Source organism: Boleophthalmus pectinirostris, unplaced genomic scaffold, assembly GCF_026225935.1.
Source record: "Boleophthalmus pectinirostris isolate CB_2022bp ecotype Guang Dong unplaced genomic scaffold, ASM2622593v1 HiC_scaffold_13, whole genome shotgun sequence".
Lineage (NCBI taxonomy): Eukaryota > Metazoa > Chordata > Actinopteri > Gobiiformes > Gobiidae > Boleophthalmus > Boleophthalmus pectinirostris.
In genome coordinates this window covers 28878063-28892591 of record NW_026571036.1, presented here as the reverse complement: position 1 = coordinate 28892591, position 14529 = coordinate 28878063, and the positions used below count along the sequence as shown (strand labels likewise).

The window sequence follows — 14529 nt, the reverse complement described above, 5'->3', positions numbered from 1 at the left end:
CTTCATTTGACCGAACAGTATGGGGGACGTCACACTTCTTTATACAGTCTACGGGTTGGACTCATTTCACTAAAACATACACAACCGGTCAAGAGATTTAGAACACCCAAATGTTTCCAGTTATTCATTGCAATTCAAGTCGTGCAAGTCCAGTGAAGAGCTTGAAATGGTACAAAGGTAAAAACTGAACAGCCAGAGGTTCAAAAAAAAAAGATAAAAGATACAAAACACAAGTCCAAGCTCTGCCAAAACTACCTCAGGAAAAAAGATGACAAGACAAGATGGTGAGCTTGAAAACATGGAGTGTCCAGCACAGACTCCAAACTTAAACCCCATCGAGCTGGTTTGGGATAATAATAATAATAATAATAATGATACATAAGACTTATATAGCGCTTCTTTTGGACACTCAAAGACGCTTTACAAACAAATAAAAGTAACACTGTAGAAAACGGGGGAATCGTGGGGGGAATGCCAGTTTGAACAGGTGAGATTTTAGATGTGATTTGAAGTGCTAAGGTGAGTCCGAGTTCCTGATGGATTGTGGGATGAGCTGGACAAAAGAGTAAAGCAACCTACAAGTGTCACACATTTATCTAAACTTCTGCAACAGACGAAGATGAAGGGAAGAACTTTCTGAAAAATACTTGATTTCTATCGTAAAATGAATAAGCCACGAGTTCAGCTGTTATATCTGACAAAGGTGGACACTTTCATCAATCAAAAGTTTAGAATGTGTTTTGGTCAACAGTAAATAGTAAAAAACTTGAAAAAGTGTGTTGTTCTAAAACTTCTGACCGGTAGTGTAGTTACAACATAATTATTTAGATTCTAACCACTCTACATTCATAGCAACAAGGCTCCATGTATTTCTGGGCTGTTAAAGGCTTCACAATAGGTAAAATCCTCAAACTAAGGTACCATTTCATGTATTACTACGTGACATCACAAGGTGGAGAGCCTAATATGCAGGGTTTGTGTGTTAAACATGTGTGAATGAAACAAAAACACAACTCCAGGTCTGTTTGTGATGAGGAAACATTATAACATAGATCAGAAAATAGCATAACGTGACCCCTTTAAGTCCTGTATTGACTGTGGGTTATTAAAACTTCCACATATTAAGATACTCATATGAAGCACATTAAGTCTAAGAAAAACTGGGGCAGATTTTAGACTATAATGTTAAACTCCAGAGCGCAGACATCCTTGAGTGCATGAGAAAATCCACCCTCTGTGCTATTGGTTTGGAGGGAACATATTTTATTAAAGTTTTATTAAAATTCTGCTCCTCCAATCCCATTACTGGAGCGAGGCCATCATCATTATGCATCTAACTGCTGTGGATGAGCCCCTCTCCCTGTGCGTCATATTTGATTTGTAAAGCCTTTTGTCCATAGAGAGCTTATGGAGATGTCCTGGAGTGTGCCGACAGCCATCAGGAACGTAGATATTAAATATATATTTATTAGATTTAATTCTCAGATCATTTCTTTCTAAAAACCTTGGCCATGGAAATATATGTTGATAGCAAGGGATTATTTTGTTTTAGATTTTCCCCAATAATCACCAAACAGATTTACTTTAAACCGCAGTGCTCCTTTAAAGGTGCATTACATCACTTTTCTGGTGGGGGGTCCATCAAATGCTTTTCTCCATGGAGATGTTATTGCTTTGTTCGGGATGTTTCACAGTGTGACATTAAACCTTTCTATCTTCATGGAAACCAAACCAGACCAAGTTACAGGTCAGATCTGTGGAGAGGCGACCCCGCTCACAGTCAAAGTGCCTGATTTTCGAGGTAATTTTGAGTTAAAAAAACACCTGTAATTGAATAAATGTAAAGTTGATCTGCTTAATGTCATATTGTGGAACATTCTAAGTAATGGCGTATCCATGGAAACAAGCAGCTGACACACCCTTAACAGAAAAGTTACATAGTTCATAATGCTAATGGAAACAATATAAATTGTGGTCTAGGTTTAACCTTGTGCACCAAGATGGATTCTCATGGTTTGTCAGTTCACAAACTCAGGAGAATCCATCTTGGTGTCAGCTTGTGCGATGGGGCCTGACAGGTGGAGAGCGACCAATCACGTCGCAGCATTGAGGTTTGTGCAGAAGTCAAAGGTGAAGCACCCAAACGAACCAAAACAAAACATGATGACACCAACAGACCAACTTCAGTCTATTTTAGCGTCAATACCACACGAAAAATAAGTGCTGTGTGCATTTGTGGACATTGAATTTTCAAACAGTTGCCATGACGTTCTCCTTTTTTCTGATCTCTTTTAGTGAGAGACATTCCAGGTTGATAATGAGGAGAACTCAACTCAGAGTGACTCACAATATCAATCTGAGCCAGGTTAGCCTAGGTTGTAAGAAAAGTGAAATATGATCTGTTTTACTGTATCGCCAACCCCCACCTTGGGCTGTCACAATAACCACAAAAATCAACCACCGTGGTACTAAGAGGCCCACCGTGGTGCATGTTGGGCCACTGCGATCATCGCATGTGACCAACGTGACACGACCCAGAGACCTGCACCCGCCCGGACCCGTTAACATTCCACCTGTTACCGTACGTGTCCATGATAACCCAGGACTAACCCAGGACTAAGGTGCGCCCGCATAGACCGTCTGGTGACTGCAGGTGAAAGGACCAATGCAGAACTCCATGCTGCACGGAGTTAAGTGCGGCAGTCACCCGATCGCGCTTTGTGGACACCTGCTCCGCATGTTTGTACTCTGGGGCTCTCTCTCTTAAGTCCACACGTACCCGACCTGGAGCAGGACTCTGACCCGGGCTGCCACAGTGAGAGCTGGAGAGATGCAGCGGCACTTGTTCCAAAGCCAAATGTTACTTCTCCCACGCTACACACACTATATCCACACGATAATCAAGGTACATGTGCATCTTTTGCAACAAGCGCATCATCGCAGAGAGTTTTCAGTGCCGCTGGAAACAGTATAACTCTGGGGGTTGGGGGTCCAATATCATCGCATACCGCAGTGTTAAGCCGCTATACCGCACGGGAGGAAAAATTCACCCCAAACATCCAACGTCAATAGAGAAAAGACTAACACACTTTTAATGTAAATGAAAATATATAAACTGTCATAGCCCAGACAGCTTTCAGGAATGTAGATTAATTTAGTGTTAATGCTCAAATTATACAGAAAACCTTGGGCATGAAAATATATGTTGAAAGTAGAGCCCGACCGATATATCGGTTGGCCGATATTATCGGCTGATATGGGCACCTGGGGGCATATCGGCTATCGGCCGATATTTCACGTGGGCATGTGATACGTCGTTATAAATCTTAGACTCTCTACATTCTGTTCATTTAATCCAATTTACAGACAGATAAATGTCCTAATATGTGGCTCCACATCAGTATTTATCTACGGAGTCATTTGTGTGTGTGTGTCCGTACTGTCCCTGAACACACCACAGAGTCGCGTCACTCACGTGTGTTTGTTTACACCCCTGCAGACACAGAACCAAACACTGAGATTATATTCTTTTTACGGACAATCGGTTTGAGTCTGGATTAAAAGGACATTTATTAGTGCAGATTTGTGATGTGAGGAGGAGCCTGTATGAGCGGTGAGTGTTGGAAATATGTCGACTCTGAAGCTAGTTTTTGTCATTTGTTATGGGTTAGCTGCTGTAGCTCCCGCACATAAACTGACTGTTTTCTATTGGTCTGTTCTAAAGTGACTATATTGGCCGTATATTTGCTACTGGACCTGCACTGATATGTAAATGAGCTGTGAATAGAGGTGTGAATTATGACATTTGCGCATATAATTAATTACCGCAGTGCGCACGTATTTACGGCTAAAGGCTAATAGCACTAGTTTCTTTACTAGTTATGGGTCAGTCGCGAACGAAATGACTCTTAGAACCGGCTCTTTGAAGGGAACGACGGGAGACTGATCCTTATTGAGAGCCGTGTTTTCTCTTTCTCTCACTTTTTTTCTCTTCACGCTGCGTGCAGACTCGTGGTTTGACAGCGGCAGCGGCTAAAAACAAAACTTTGAGAAATATGCGTGTACGTAGGGTTAAAAAACAAACAAAAAAACGAGCATATTTGACTGTAGTTTAGCATAAAATAAATAAGTCCTGGTTTAGTCCTTTTTCAGTCCTGGTTTAGTCCTGGTTCAGTCCTGATTCAGTCCTGCTTTAGATGTGCTTTAGTCCTGCTTGCAACAAAACAATCTGAAGAGCCACTTGGGAGCCAAAAGAACCAGCAGCTTTTAGTGAGCCGAGCCAAAAGAGCCGGTTCTCTAAAAAGAACTGGAATACCCATCACTAGTGTCTAGAATGTGATGCAAAAATGCCATTAGTCCAACCTACTGTCTGTAAATATGATGTAAAGAGGCAGAAGAACAATAAATGTTGCCTAAATAAACCCAATTCAAAATCCACCAGAGCCAAACCTAAGTTTTTTAAACAATTCAACATTTACAGTGTATTTTTACATCACTAAATATATCGGTGATTATATCGGCTATCGGCAGCTCCAACTCCCATTATATCGGTTTCATATCGGCCACAGCAAAATCCATATCGGTCGGGCTCTAGTTGAAAGTGAATGGATTGTGCTTTTCTCCTCTAATAACTGCAATCATTTGTCAAACAAGTGATACATTAAATGTAAATGAAATTCAAACCCGGTCTAAACCAGCTCAAAAGTCCTTATTTTTGTACAGATTCCAACCAAAAATGGAGACAAGAAAATACTAGTATTGTATGAACAGAAGACTCCTCAGCCTGCCGCCGAAATGACACAAATCTTTATCGGTGTGGACGATCTGTCAGAGAAGCTGGAGAGGCAGGAGCTGTAAAATGAACCCAGACCAGCAGTGTGGCCATTTCACATTATCAGACCAGAGACTTTATCTGGAAAACTGCTCTGAGATCGACTCAGCGCTCCGCCTTCAGGACACTGGAAAATTGCAGCCGAGCCTCCCTTCTTATCATCAGCCCCATATCTGAGCCAAGACCCAATCTCAATGTACACTCCCTCTGTTTCCAATTTGGAGTTTCTATATGAAATGATCCAGATGATTCTAGTGAAGGTGTATGGAGTTTAAAAACACAGTGGAGCACATGACATCACAAGGTGGAATAGAGGGTTTTCTGTTTGAGGCAAGAACTCAGCCTAAAAATGCAGGTTTTGTGTGTATAAAACAAACAGAAAAAACACAACTCCAGGTATGTTTGTGATGAGGAAACAACATTATAACATAGTGTAAAATACCAAATAAAAGCCTGGGTGTTTATTAGTTTCAATCAGCCGCAAAAAAATCACGTTCAGCAAAACTGGGAAAATACTCAAATTCTTTTAACCGGTATGACTATAATTTACGTTTTTTACGGCACACCTTGGAGGAGGCGTCACCTTTATATGATGGCCTGGTGACTACTTTGCCCACCTTGTTGACACGATTCCTTCTGCCTCGTCCCTTTGCCACAGCTCTCCTCTTACACCACAGCAGCAGTGATGACATTGCTGCTCCCTCCGAATCGCCAAACTGAAGTAATTTTGCCAAAACTCCTAAAACTGCTTTCATTTCCTGCCCGCTATGTTGCACCATATTTCTTTTTTATGTCATCTGTTCTTCTACTTTTTCAGTAAATGTGAGGGTGATCTGACACAGTGCAAATAATATAGCCTATCCATTCAGTCCCACAGCCAGTCCGGTAAAGGCAGGACTGAACTGAAGTCAAAGCTGCTCCTGTGTCGGCTGTAAACATCAGGCTCTCTGTGGTGTCGCTGCGCTAATCAGTATGTCTTGGTTAAATAAAGCACAAAAAACGGGAAATGGGAGTTTGAGCAGCTCCTTGGCAGCAGCCACAACCACTGCTGGAGGTGTCGGTATAGGCTACTTTTTAAAGGCGAGTTTCATTGTTGACAAAAGTGCGCGTTGCATGCTGGGAATTATTTTGGTCGGCGGCAAGAAACACTAATTCAACATGACGGATGGAGTGAGAAATCACGTAAAGGGTATTGATCCCGGTTATTTATCCACTCTAACAGCAGAGGACCCAAGACCATTTGACCAGAAATTGGTCATAAGCATCGATGGAGCCAAATCACCCTTTTCAACCCCGACAAAAGGTGGACCAAACCAAATTTCTGGTCAGAATCGCCAACTACCTGGACAAATATTCACTTCAGCGATATCCACAATGACTTGGTGGAAACTCCTGGGCCATTCACAGCAGAAAAGATGAAAACCTCCAAGAGTCTTGATGTGTTGTTGAACTTGTTGGAGTCCATGGTTTGCTAGGATCTTCTACGTTTGCTCTGCGAATGTTTGAAAGCCGTTTAATTCACCGTTAGTGGTTCTTTTCACTCAGAATACGGAAAAGACATTTTCCATTTTCCATGCTTCTATTTGTGCATCCGATAATGCAGCAGGAATTTACCATTATTGGGAATAAATATGCGAGGTTACACACTGTGTTTGACCGCTATCGTGTTTCTTGCCTCCAACCAAAATATTTCCCAGCATGCAACACTTTTAATAACAATGACATCAGCTGAAACTTGCCTATACACACTTGTAAAGGGGACTCTGCGGTTAACTGAAACCTGACTATTATTTGGTATTTTATGGTAGATGCACAATGTAATGTTTTGGTTGGGGGTCCGTCACCTACTATGGATACATCATTGCTCTGCTTAGAATGTTCCACAGTATGACATTAAACATCTCTACTTTACATTTATTCAATTACAGCAGTTTTAAAGCTCAAAAATATCTACAAAACAGGCATTCTGACTGTGAGCGGGGTCGCCTCTTCACAGATCTGACCTGTAACTTGGCCTGATTTGGGTTCCATGAAGACAAAAAAGCTTTAATACCACACTGTGAAACATTCCAGACAAAGCATTGGAGTAAAGCAGTTGACGGAGCCTCTATCAGAAAAGTTACACAATGCACCTTTACCCGTCACAGTACAGAAATATAACGTCTTTGTATTAACGATTACAGTTTTCGCTTGTTCGTATAACATTTTTTAAACCGCAAATCAATACCGAGGCTGTCCAAAGGTATTTTAAAAACCAGGATGGAGAATACGTAACATCATTTTGAATGCCGGTATAAAGGAGACCGCATTACCCAGCAGCCCACATGCTCGGAACGTTCTGTATAATCAAAAGAACACATTCTAATGGCTCCTGAAACGCTCCTATAGTCCTTTTATCGCCGCGCGCAGGATGTATTTGTCGGTGGCAGTTTTGTAGGGACAGAAGCGGGGTCGAAGGTCACGCCCACGCCGGGCCGACACGCCGCTTTGAAGTGTGCGTGGAGAGAGGGAGCGCGATGCGGGGAGGAGGGATGAAGGGGTTGTTGCGGCGAGTGGTCTCTCTCCTTGTACTTTTTTTTTTTTTTCGCCGGCTCGCTGTGTCTTTCGCCCTCTTCGTTTCTCCCGTCCTTTGTTTTCTTTATCTCTCTCTTTCACCATCTCCCCCACTCTTTCCTCTCTCTTCTTTTCTCTTTCTCCACTCTCTCTGGCTCTCTTTCTCTCTTCCCCTCTCTCCTTCTCCCCCACTCTCTCTCTTCATTTTTCTCTCTTTTGTCACTATTCCTCTGGTTCGCTTTCTTTCCTCCCTCACTCTCTCCATCCATCATCCTTCCTCTCTCTCTGTTGTTCTTTCTCTCATTGTCAATCTCTCTCCCTCTTTTTCTCTACAACTCCTTCTGTCCTTTCTCTCTTTCCCCATTCTCTCTGGCCCTCTCTCCTCTCCTTAAGTCCCTTCCTCTCTCTCTCTCTACTGCTCTCTTTCCCTTCCTCTCTTTCTTCATCTCTCTCTATCCCTCTCTCTCCTCCTCTCCCTTCCTCTCTCTCTCTCTGGATGTGAGGGGAAGGAAACAGGAGTCCTGATGAGCTTCCTCTCTCTCCTTTCCTCTCTCTCTGTCTCTTCTCTCTCTCTCTCTGGTTGGAAGCAGCAAACTTGATGGGGTCTCTCTCTCTCTTTTCTCTCTCTATCACTCTCCCTCCCTCTCTTTCTTCATCTCTCTCTCTATCCCTCTCATCCTCTGTCTGTCTTCCGCTCCCTCTCTCTCTCCTGCCCTCCCTCTCTTCTCTCTCAGTCTTGATGAGGTCCCTCTCCTCCCCTCCCTCTTTTCTTTCTCTCTTCCTCTCAGTCTTGACGGGGTCCTTCTCTCTCCTCCCCTCCCCCTCCTCCTCTCTCTTCTCTCTCTCTCTCAGTCTTGATGGGTCCATCTCTCTTCTCCCCCCTTACCCTCTCTTCTTTCTCTCTTCCTCTAAGTCTTAATGGGGCCTCTCTTCTCTTCTCTCTCCCTCCCCCCCCCCGTCTCTCTCTCTCTCTCTCTCTCTCCCTCTCAGTCTTGACGGGATCGCTCTCTCTTCTTTCTCCTCCTCTCCCCCTCTTTCTCTCTCTTCTCTCTCTCTCTCAGTCATGATGGGGTCCCTGTCTCTTCTTTTCTCTCTCCCCCTCCCCTCTCTCTTCTCTCTCTTTACAGAGTCTCTCTCTCTTCTCTTACCTGACCTTCCCCCCTCTCTTCTCTCTCTCTCTCTCTCTGTCTTGACGGGGTACCTCTCTCTTCTCTTTCCTCCCCTTCCCCTCTTTCTCTCTCTTTCCCTCTAAGTCTTGACGGGGTCCCTCTCTCTTCTCTCTCTCTCAGTTTTGATGGGGTCCCTTTCACTTCTCTCTCCTCCTCTCCCCCTCTCTTCTCTCTCTTCCTCTCAGTCTTGATGGGGTCCCTCTCTCTTCTCTCTCCTCCTCTCCCCCTCTCTTCTCTCTTCTCCTCTCCCCCTCTCTTCTGTCTCTCCCTCTCAGTTTTGATGGGGTCCCTCTCTCTTCTCTTCTCTCTCCCCCTCCACTCTCTCCTCTCTTCTCCATCTCCCTCTCAGTCTTGATAGGGTCTCTCTCTTCTCTTCTCTTCTCTCCCATCCCCCTCTCTTCTCTCTCTTCCTCTCAGTCTTGATAAGGTCCTTCTTTCTCCTCTCCCTCTTTTCTCTCTCTCTTCCTCTCAGTCTTGATAGGGTCTCTCTCTTCTCTTCTCTCCCATCCCCCTCTCTTCTCTCTCTTTCGCTCAGTCTTGATAAGGTCCCTCTTTCTCCTCTCCCCCATCTCTCTCTCTCTCTTCCTCTCAGTCTTGACGGGGTCCCTCTCTCTTCTCTTCTCTCCCCTCCCCCTCTGTTCTCCCTCTCCCTCAGTTTTGATGGGTCCCTGTGTCCCCGGGGCCCTTTGCAGTTAAACACACACATGACTCCCACAGCAGAGTGCACACCTCGGGGGAGAGATGATTAAAGGCGAGCCGAGCGAAGACGAGGCCACGTACGGAGAAAAGCATCGCATGGAGGTCTGCATCTGTCACTTCTAAAGGTTAAACTGGAGCCGGGGATTTTAAAGAAGACGTATTATGCTTTTTCAGGGATTTAATAGAACACACATGGATCACAAGTTTGCATTTAAACACAACAGCGTAAAAGACATGGCCCATTGACTTCAAGGCTGCAAATCCTCCGTACAGCACAAGAGATTCTGAAGCACAATATATTTTTACAGAGAAATATTGCGCCAAAAAACATTGTTCCAGTTTTTATATATTGAGTGGAATAGTCTTGAGCAGTGGGCGGAGATAGGGGGTACGTGAAAATGGCAATTTTCTGAGAATTCAAATCTCAAAACCAGGACAATGCCGGATTACTCGAACATTAAGATTGTTCAAGATTTATTATTTTTTTTTATGATATTTGCGATCTTGGATTACATAAGCAAATATCTTTGAAAGTCCTAAAAATACAATTAAAAAGGAGGAGAAGAGGAGAAAATTCAGTTGACTGGACAGTTCTGAAGAATCAGCTTGGATGAGCGGCGAAACGTCTTCAACCAAACAAACTTTTGTCCAGTCGACAAACTGAATTTTCTCCTCATGGACTGTGCCTGGACGACTGAGGGATTCTTCACACTATTAAAAATGGTTCAGTGTTAAAGCTCCTATGTTACACAAAAGCTTTAAGACATGTTATAATGTTGTTACTTCCTCAAAAAGCGACCTGGAGTTGTGTTTTGTTTCATTCACACATGTTGACTGCAGGATGGATGAAAGACACGGGTGGGACGGAGGGGGTCGAGGGACCTGACACAGATGGTGTTGTTGGTATAGGCCGTATAAATTAACACTGTTCATGAATATTTTTAAAGGATATTTGCAATCTGGGATTACATAATCAAAAAAAGTCTTAAAAATGATCATTAAAATTGCTTCAATGTTAAAGGTTCTATCTGACACAAAAGCATTAAGCCATGTTCTAATGTTGGTACCTCCTTCCACAATAATGGAATATGATGAAGATGTTTATTGACGGTGGATAGATGTGATGCTGGGGGGAGACTGAGGCTGGGGGTTCCGTCTCCAATCCAAAATGGTTATCCAGCTGATTTGGGACCCCCTTTCCTTGAAGATGTCGACGTCTTCAGATTGAAGGATGGATGAAGACACGAGTGGGAGGGAGGTGGTCGAGAGAGCTGACACAGACGGTCTTGTCGGGATAGGCCGTATAAATAGTGCTTCTGGGTAACTGAAAGCATGGTTGAGATAAGCTGTGGTTGGCTGGAGTGGAGGATGAGGCGTGGTCCAGCTCCTGAATCTCAGTTTATCATATGAACTCCATTTATCAGTCTATATCTTCAGAGCTCAACGTGCTCTGGTCCACCTTGTGATGTCATGAAACAGTTACCTTTAACCTGTGGTTCAGTATAGATCAGGGATTTCCAGCCTGTAGTTTGGGAGCTACCAGTAGCTGTCCACCCCCTTCCAAGTAGCTCACCAAAGGATTTCTGAATTATATGTATTGTACTGAAATCTGATTATTTACCACTGTAAATGTATCAGTTTGATTCCTCATTTGTGCACGAATAAATGGATAAAGGTTTATGTTTTATAGGCATCAAACTGTACCCATTAAAGGTTTGCCATTGCTCTTTCTCAATTTCTTGAGACTACAAACTAGGGGTGTGCAAACATATCAAAATATTGATATATTGCATTGTTTAATGTTATGATACAGTATCGATATCGTGGGCTGCTGTATCAATGTATCACCAAGAGTATTTTTTGGTATATTTTAGTAAATGATTTTGTTACAGTGTTACAGTTTTGTTGTTTGTTCAGAGGAAGGAAACTAGTTTATGTGACGCATTTGACATTTTCAGCTTTGATGAGTAAAATTGGCGTTTTTCATATTAACTTTGCACAAGAAGTGGTTTAACAAAGACTTTTAGTATCACTGCCATGATTTAGCCTTTATTTTATATGCAACCATTTCAAATCGATTTGATATATCATATTGAATCGTATCGAATCGAAAGCTCACTGTATCAAGTTATGTATCGTGGCCTTTGTATCGAGGTATGTATCATATCGACAACTTCTGAATGATACCCAGCCCTACTGCAAACATTAGTAGCTCTCTGGCATTTTCATTTTGTAACGGTAGCTCAGCAGAGGAAAAAGGTTGGAGACTCGTAGTGTAGATTTTAGCAATTCCAGGGCTGAAATTGTCTAAATGATTCTAATGAAAGTGTATGGAGTTTAGAAACACAGTGAAGCACTTCCTGTATTACCACATGACATCACTAGGTGGAACACAGTGTTTTTAGTTTGAGAGAAGAACTCCAAAAGCCTCAATATGCAGGGTTTGTGTGTTAAACATGTGTGAATGAAACAAAACACAACTCTAGTAAAATCCTCAGAGAGCTCAGAGAATAGCGTCATATGGGCCCTTGACTTGGTGTTTTTCAGTGTTTTAAGTATATGCAAGTGTAATTTAGCTGTAACTTTTTGAAATATGCAAACTAACGGAACGTTGAAAAGTGTCCATGTGATAACGCGGCTCTCGCTCGCTCGGCCTCTTCAGGTTCCAATGGTTTAATCAGGACTGGGGCGCGTCCATAGGAGCAGGAGTGGAGAGGCTGCGACAGCTCTCCATGCTGCAGTTTTCTCTCATAACAGCGCCCAAGTATGCTGGAGAGGTACTCAAAAGACCAGCATGCACCTGGGCCAGCACTCCATAGACCAGCATGCACCTGGGCCAGCTCACAGCCTTTTGTTCTGCAGCACTTTCGCCGTGGCCCCTCTGCCCTCGACATATGGGCAGAAGCAAACACACACTCTTCTCGTGGACCATTATGGAGATTGTGGAGAAATTCAGATTTTTAAAAATAAACTAAAGTATGGATATGTCATTGCTCTGCCTGAAATGTTGGGCTGAACGATCTATAGTCAGTGTTGGGGAGTAACAGATTACATGTACTGGAGTTACGTAATCAGAGTACAAATTATGAGTAACTGTATTTCAGTTACAGTTACTGTTTCAGTGAGTGGTAATTGGATTACAGTTACTTTGTTGAAATAAAGGGATTACACGGCGGTATTTTCCTGTTTTTTTTCTCGGTAATTCCACTCACTGCCAGACACTAAACCAGGTCTAAAACCGGTCTAAACCAGGTCTAAACCCAGGTTTAAAGTAGGTCTAAACCAGGACTAAACCAGGTCTAAACCAGGTCTAAACCAGGATTAAAACCAGGTCTAAACCAAGTCTAAACCAGGTCTAAACCAGGATTAAAACCAGGTCTAAAGAAGGTCTAAAGAAGGTCTAAACGAGGACTAAACCAGGATTTAACAGGACTAAATCAGGCTGTGTGGACCGTGTTTCCTCGTCTTCTATCAGTAATATTTTTAATTTGGTTCAGTAAAGTCTGGGCTTTTCATTTTCTTTTAGCAGACAAAACATTTTACGTTACGATACCCTGGTCTGCTTCTCTACAACAAACCAAGTAATCCAAAGTATTCAGATTACATTACTCACTTTAAGTAATTTAATGGATTAAGTTACAAACTACATTTTGGTGTATGTAATCTGTAATCTGTAATCTGTAGGGGATTACATTTTAAAAGTCACCTTCCCAACACTGTCTATAGTTTTGGACCGAAAATCACAATCTCACACATCACGATTTTGGGAGCATCAAAGCTGAGTTTTTTTTGCAGTGCTCCTAAAACCCAATTTAAGGGTGAAGTTTAGTTCTGCGTCGACTCAACACAACACTGCCGCCTTTTCGCCTTCGTTTTTGGTTTATGGATCTGCATCGAGGTCTGTGTGCTATGAAGTAATTCACCGCCACAACACGAGGAGGCGAGGATTTAAACCTGCCGTTCGTGTAAAGTTTAAGATGAATTATCTCCAACGCGACAGAAGCACAGAACAGACTCACCATCATCAGCACATCCTCTGTCACAGAAACAACACTCATATTCCACTGAGTCGTGTCCTTTAGGGTCTGTTTACAATATTTTATCAGAAGCCCCTTTTGTTTAGACGGTGACGGCGTTTTGGGGGCTAAAAAACGCAAAAATCTGACACCACCCTCCAGAGTGGAAAAGTTGAATCCACTCCGCCGTAGTGTTTCCGTCTACACTGCCCAAGATGGAAAACTCTGGTCAGATCTGCTCACGTCGCGTATATGTTTACGTCACATACATCACCACCTAGTGTCACGACCTAACCGCTTGGCATGCATACACAATCAAATTCCACACACTTTTCCATCACCGTATGCACGCAGATTTCCTCCTGAAAACGCTCATCTAAACGCGGAATAAAAAATGAAGACGTGACGCCATTTTTGCGTCTTCTGTTCAGACCCTCATCATATAAACGTAGCCTTAGTCCAACAGAAGCTGACCACATCAGCAGCACAAGGAGAAAGCAGTTTTTTTTGTTTGTTTGTTTTTTTTCTATGCCTACAGTTTATGTAAATGAGCCATGTGGTTTTAAGTTTAGTTTCTGTAAAACATAAACAAACAAAAAACTGCATTAAACACATTATTACTCAGTGTGTATTGAAAGAAAGCGGAGTAGAGGAAATGTGTGTAGAGATGATGTAGAGGCTCTGGTATGATGTAAATTTATTTAATGTTTCCAAATGTTCATGTACACTGAAACTTGATTTGAAAAAAATTGTGGATGAAATCAAAATCACAATATCTGCCAGAAAAATCACTTTTTTTTCTAGATTTTTTTTGTTAAAATTGTTCAGCCCTACTGGAATGTTCCACAGTGTGACATTAAACAGCTCTACCTCAGATTTAATCAATTACAGCTGGTTTTAGAGCTCAAAAAATACCTAGAAAATCAGACATTCTGACTGTGAGCGGGGTCGCCTCTCCACAGATCTGACCTGTAACTTGGTCTGGTTTGGTCTCCATGAAGAAAAATGCAACACCAGACTGTGAATCATTCCAGACAAAGTGATGATGTCTACATGGAGAAAAGCATTTCGGACGCTCCACCATAAAAGTTACACACTGCGCCTTTAACTTCAGAATCAATTTATTTATTATTGAATGTATGAAGTGTTTTAAATTTTATTTCTTTTTGACCATTATTTAAAAATGTATATGGTCAAATAACCAAAAATAATGCACTTTTAAAAATGTTATTCATTATAAAGGTACACTAAGCAACTTCTC

At 42.4% G+C, this 14529-nt stretch overlaps 1 protein-coding gene across 1 annotated transcript in view; it reads right to left on the bottom strand.

Moving 5' to 3' along the window:
* The window catches only part of LOC110168269 (1-phosphatidylinositol 4,5-bisphosphate phosphodiesterase beta-1), a 521321-nt gene that overhangs the window by 349262 nt on the left and 157530 nt on the right, over positions 1–14529 (bottom strand). The gene's annotated exons all lie outside the window — the stretch shown is intronic.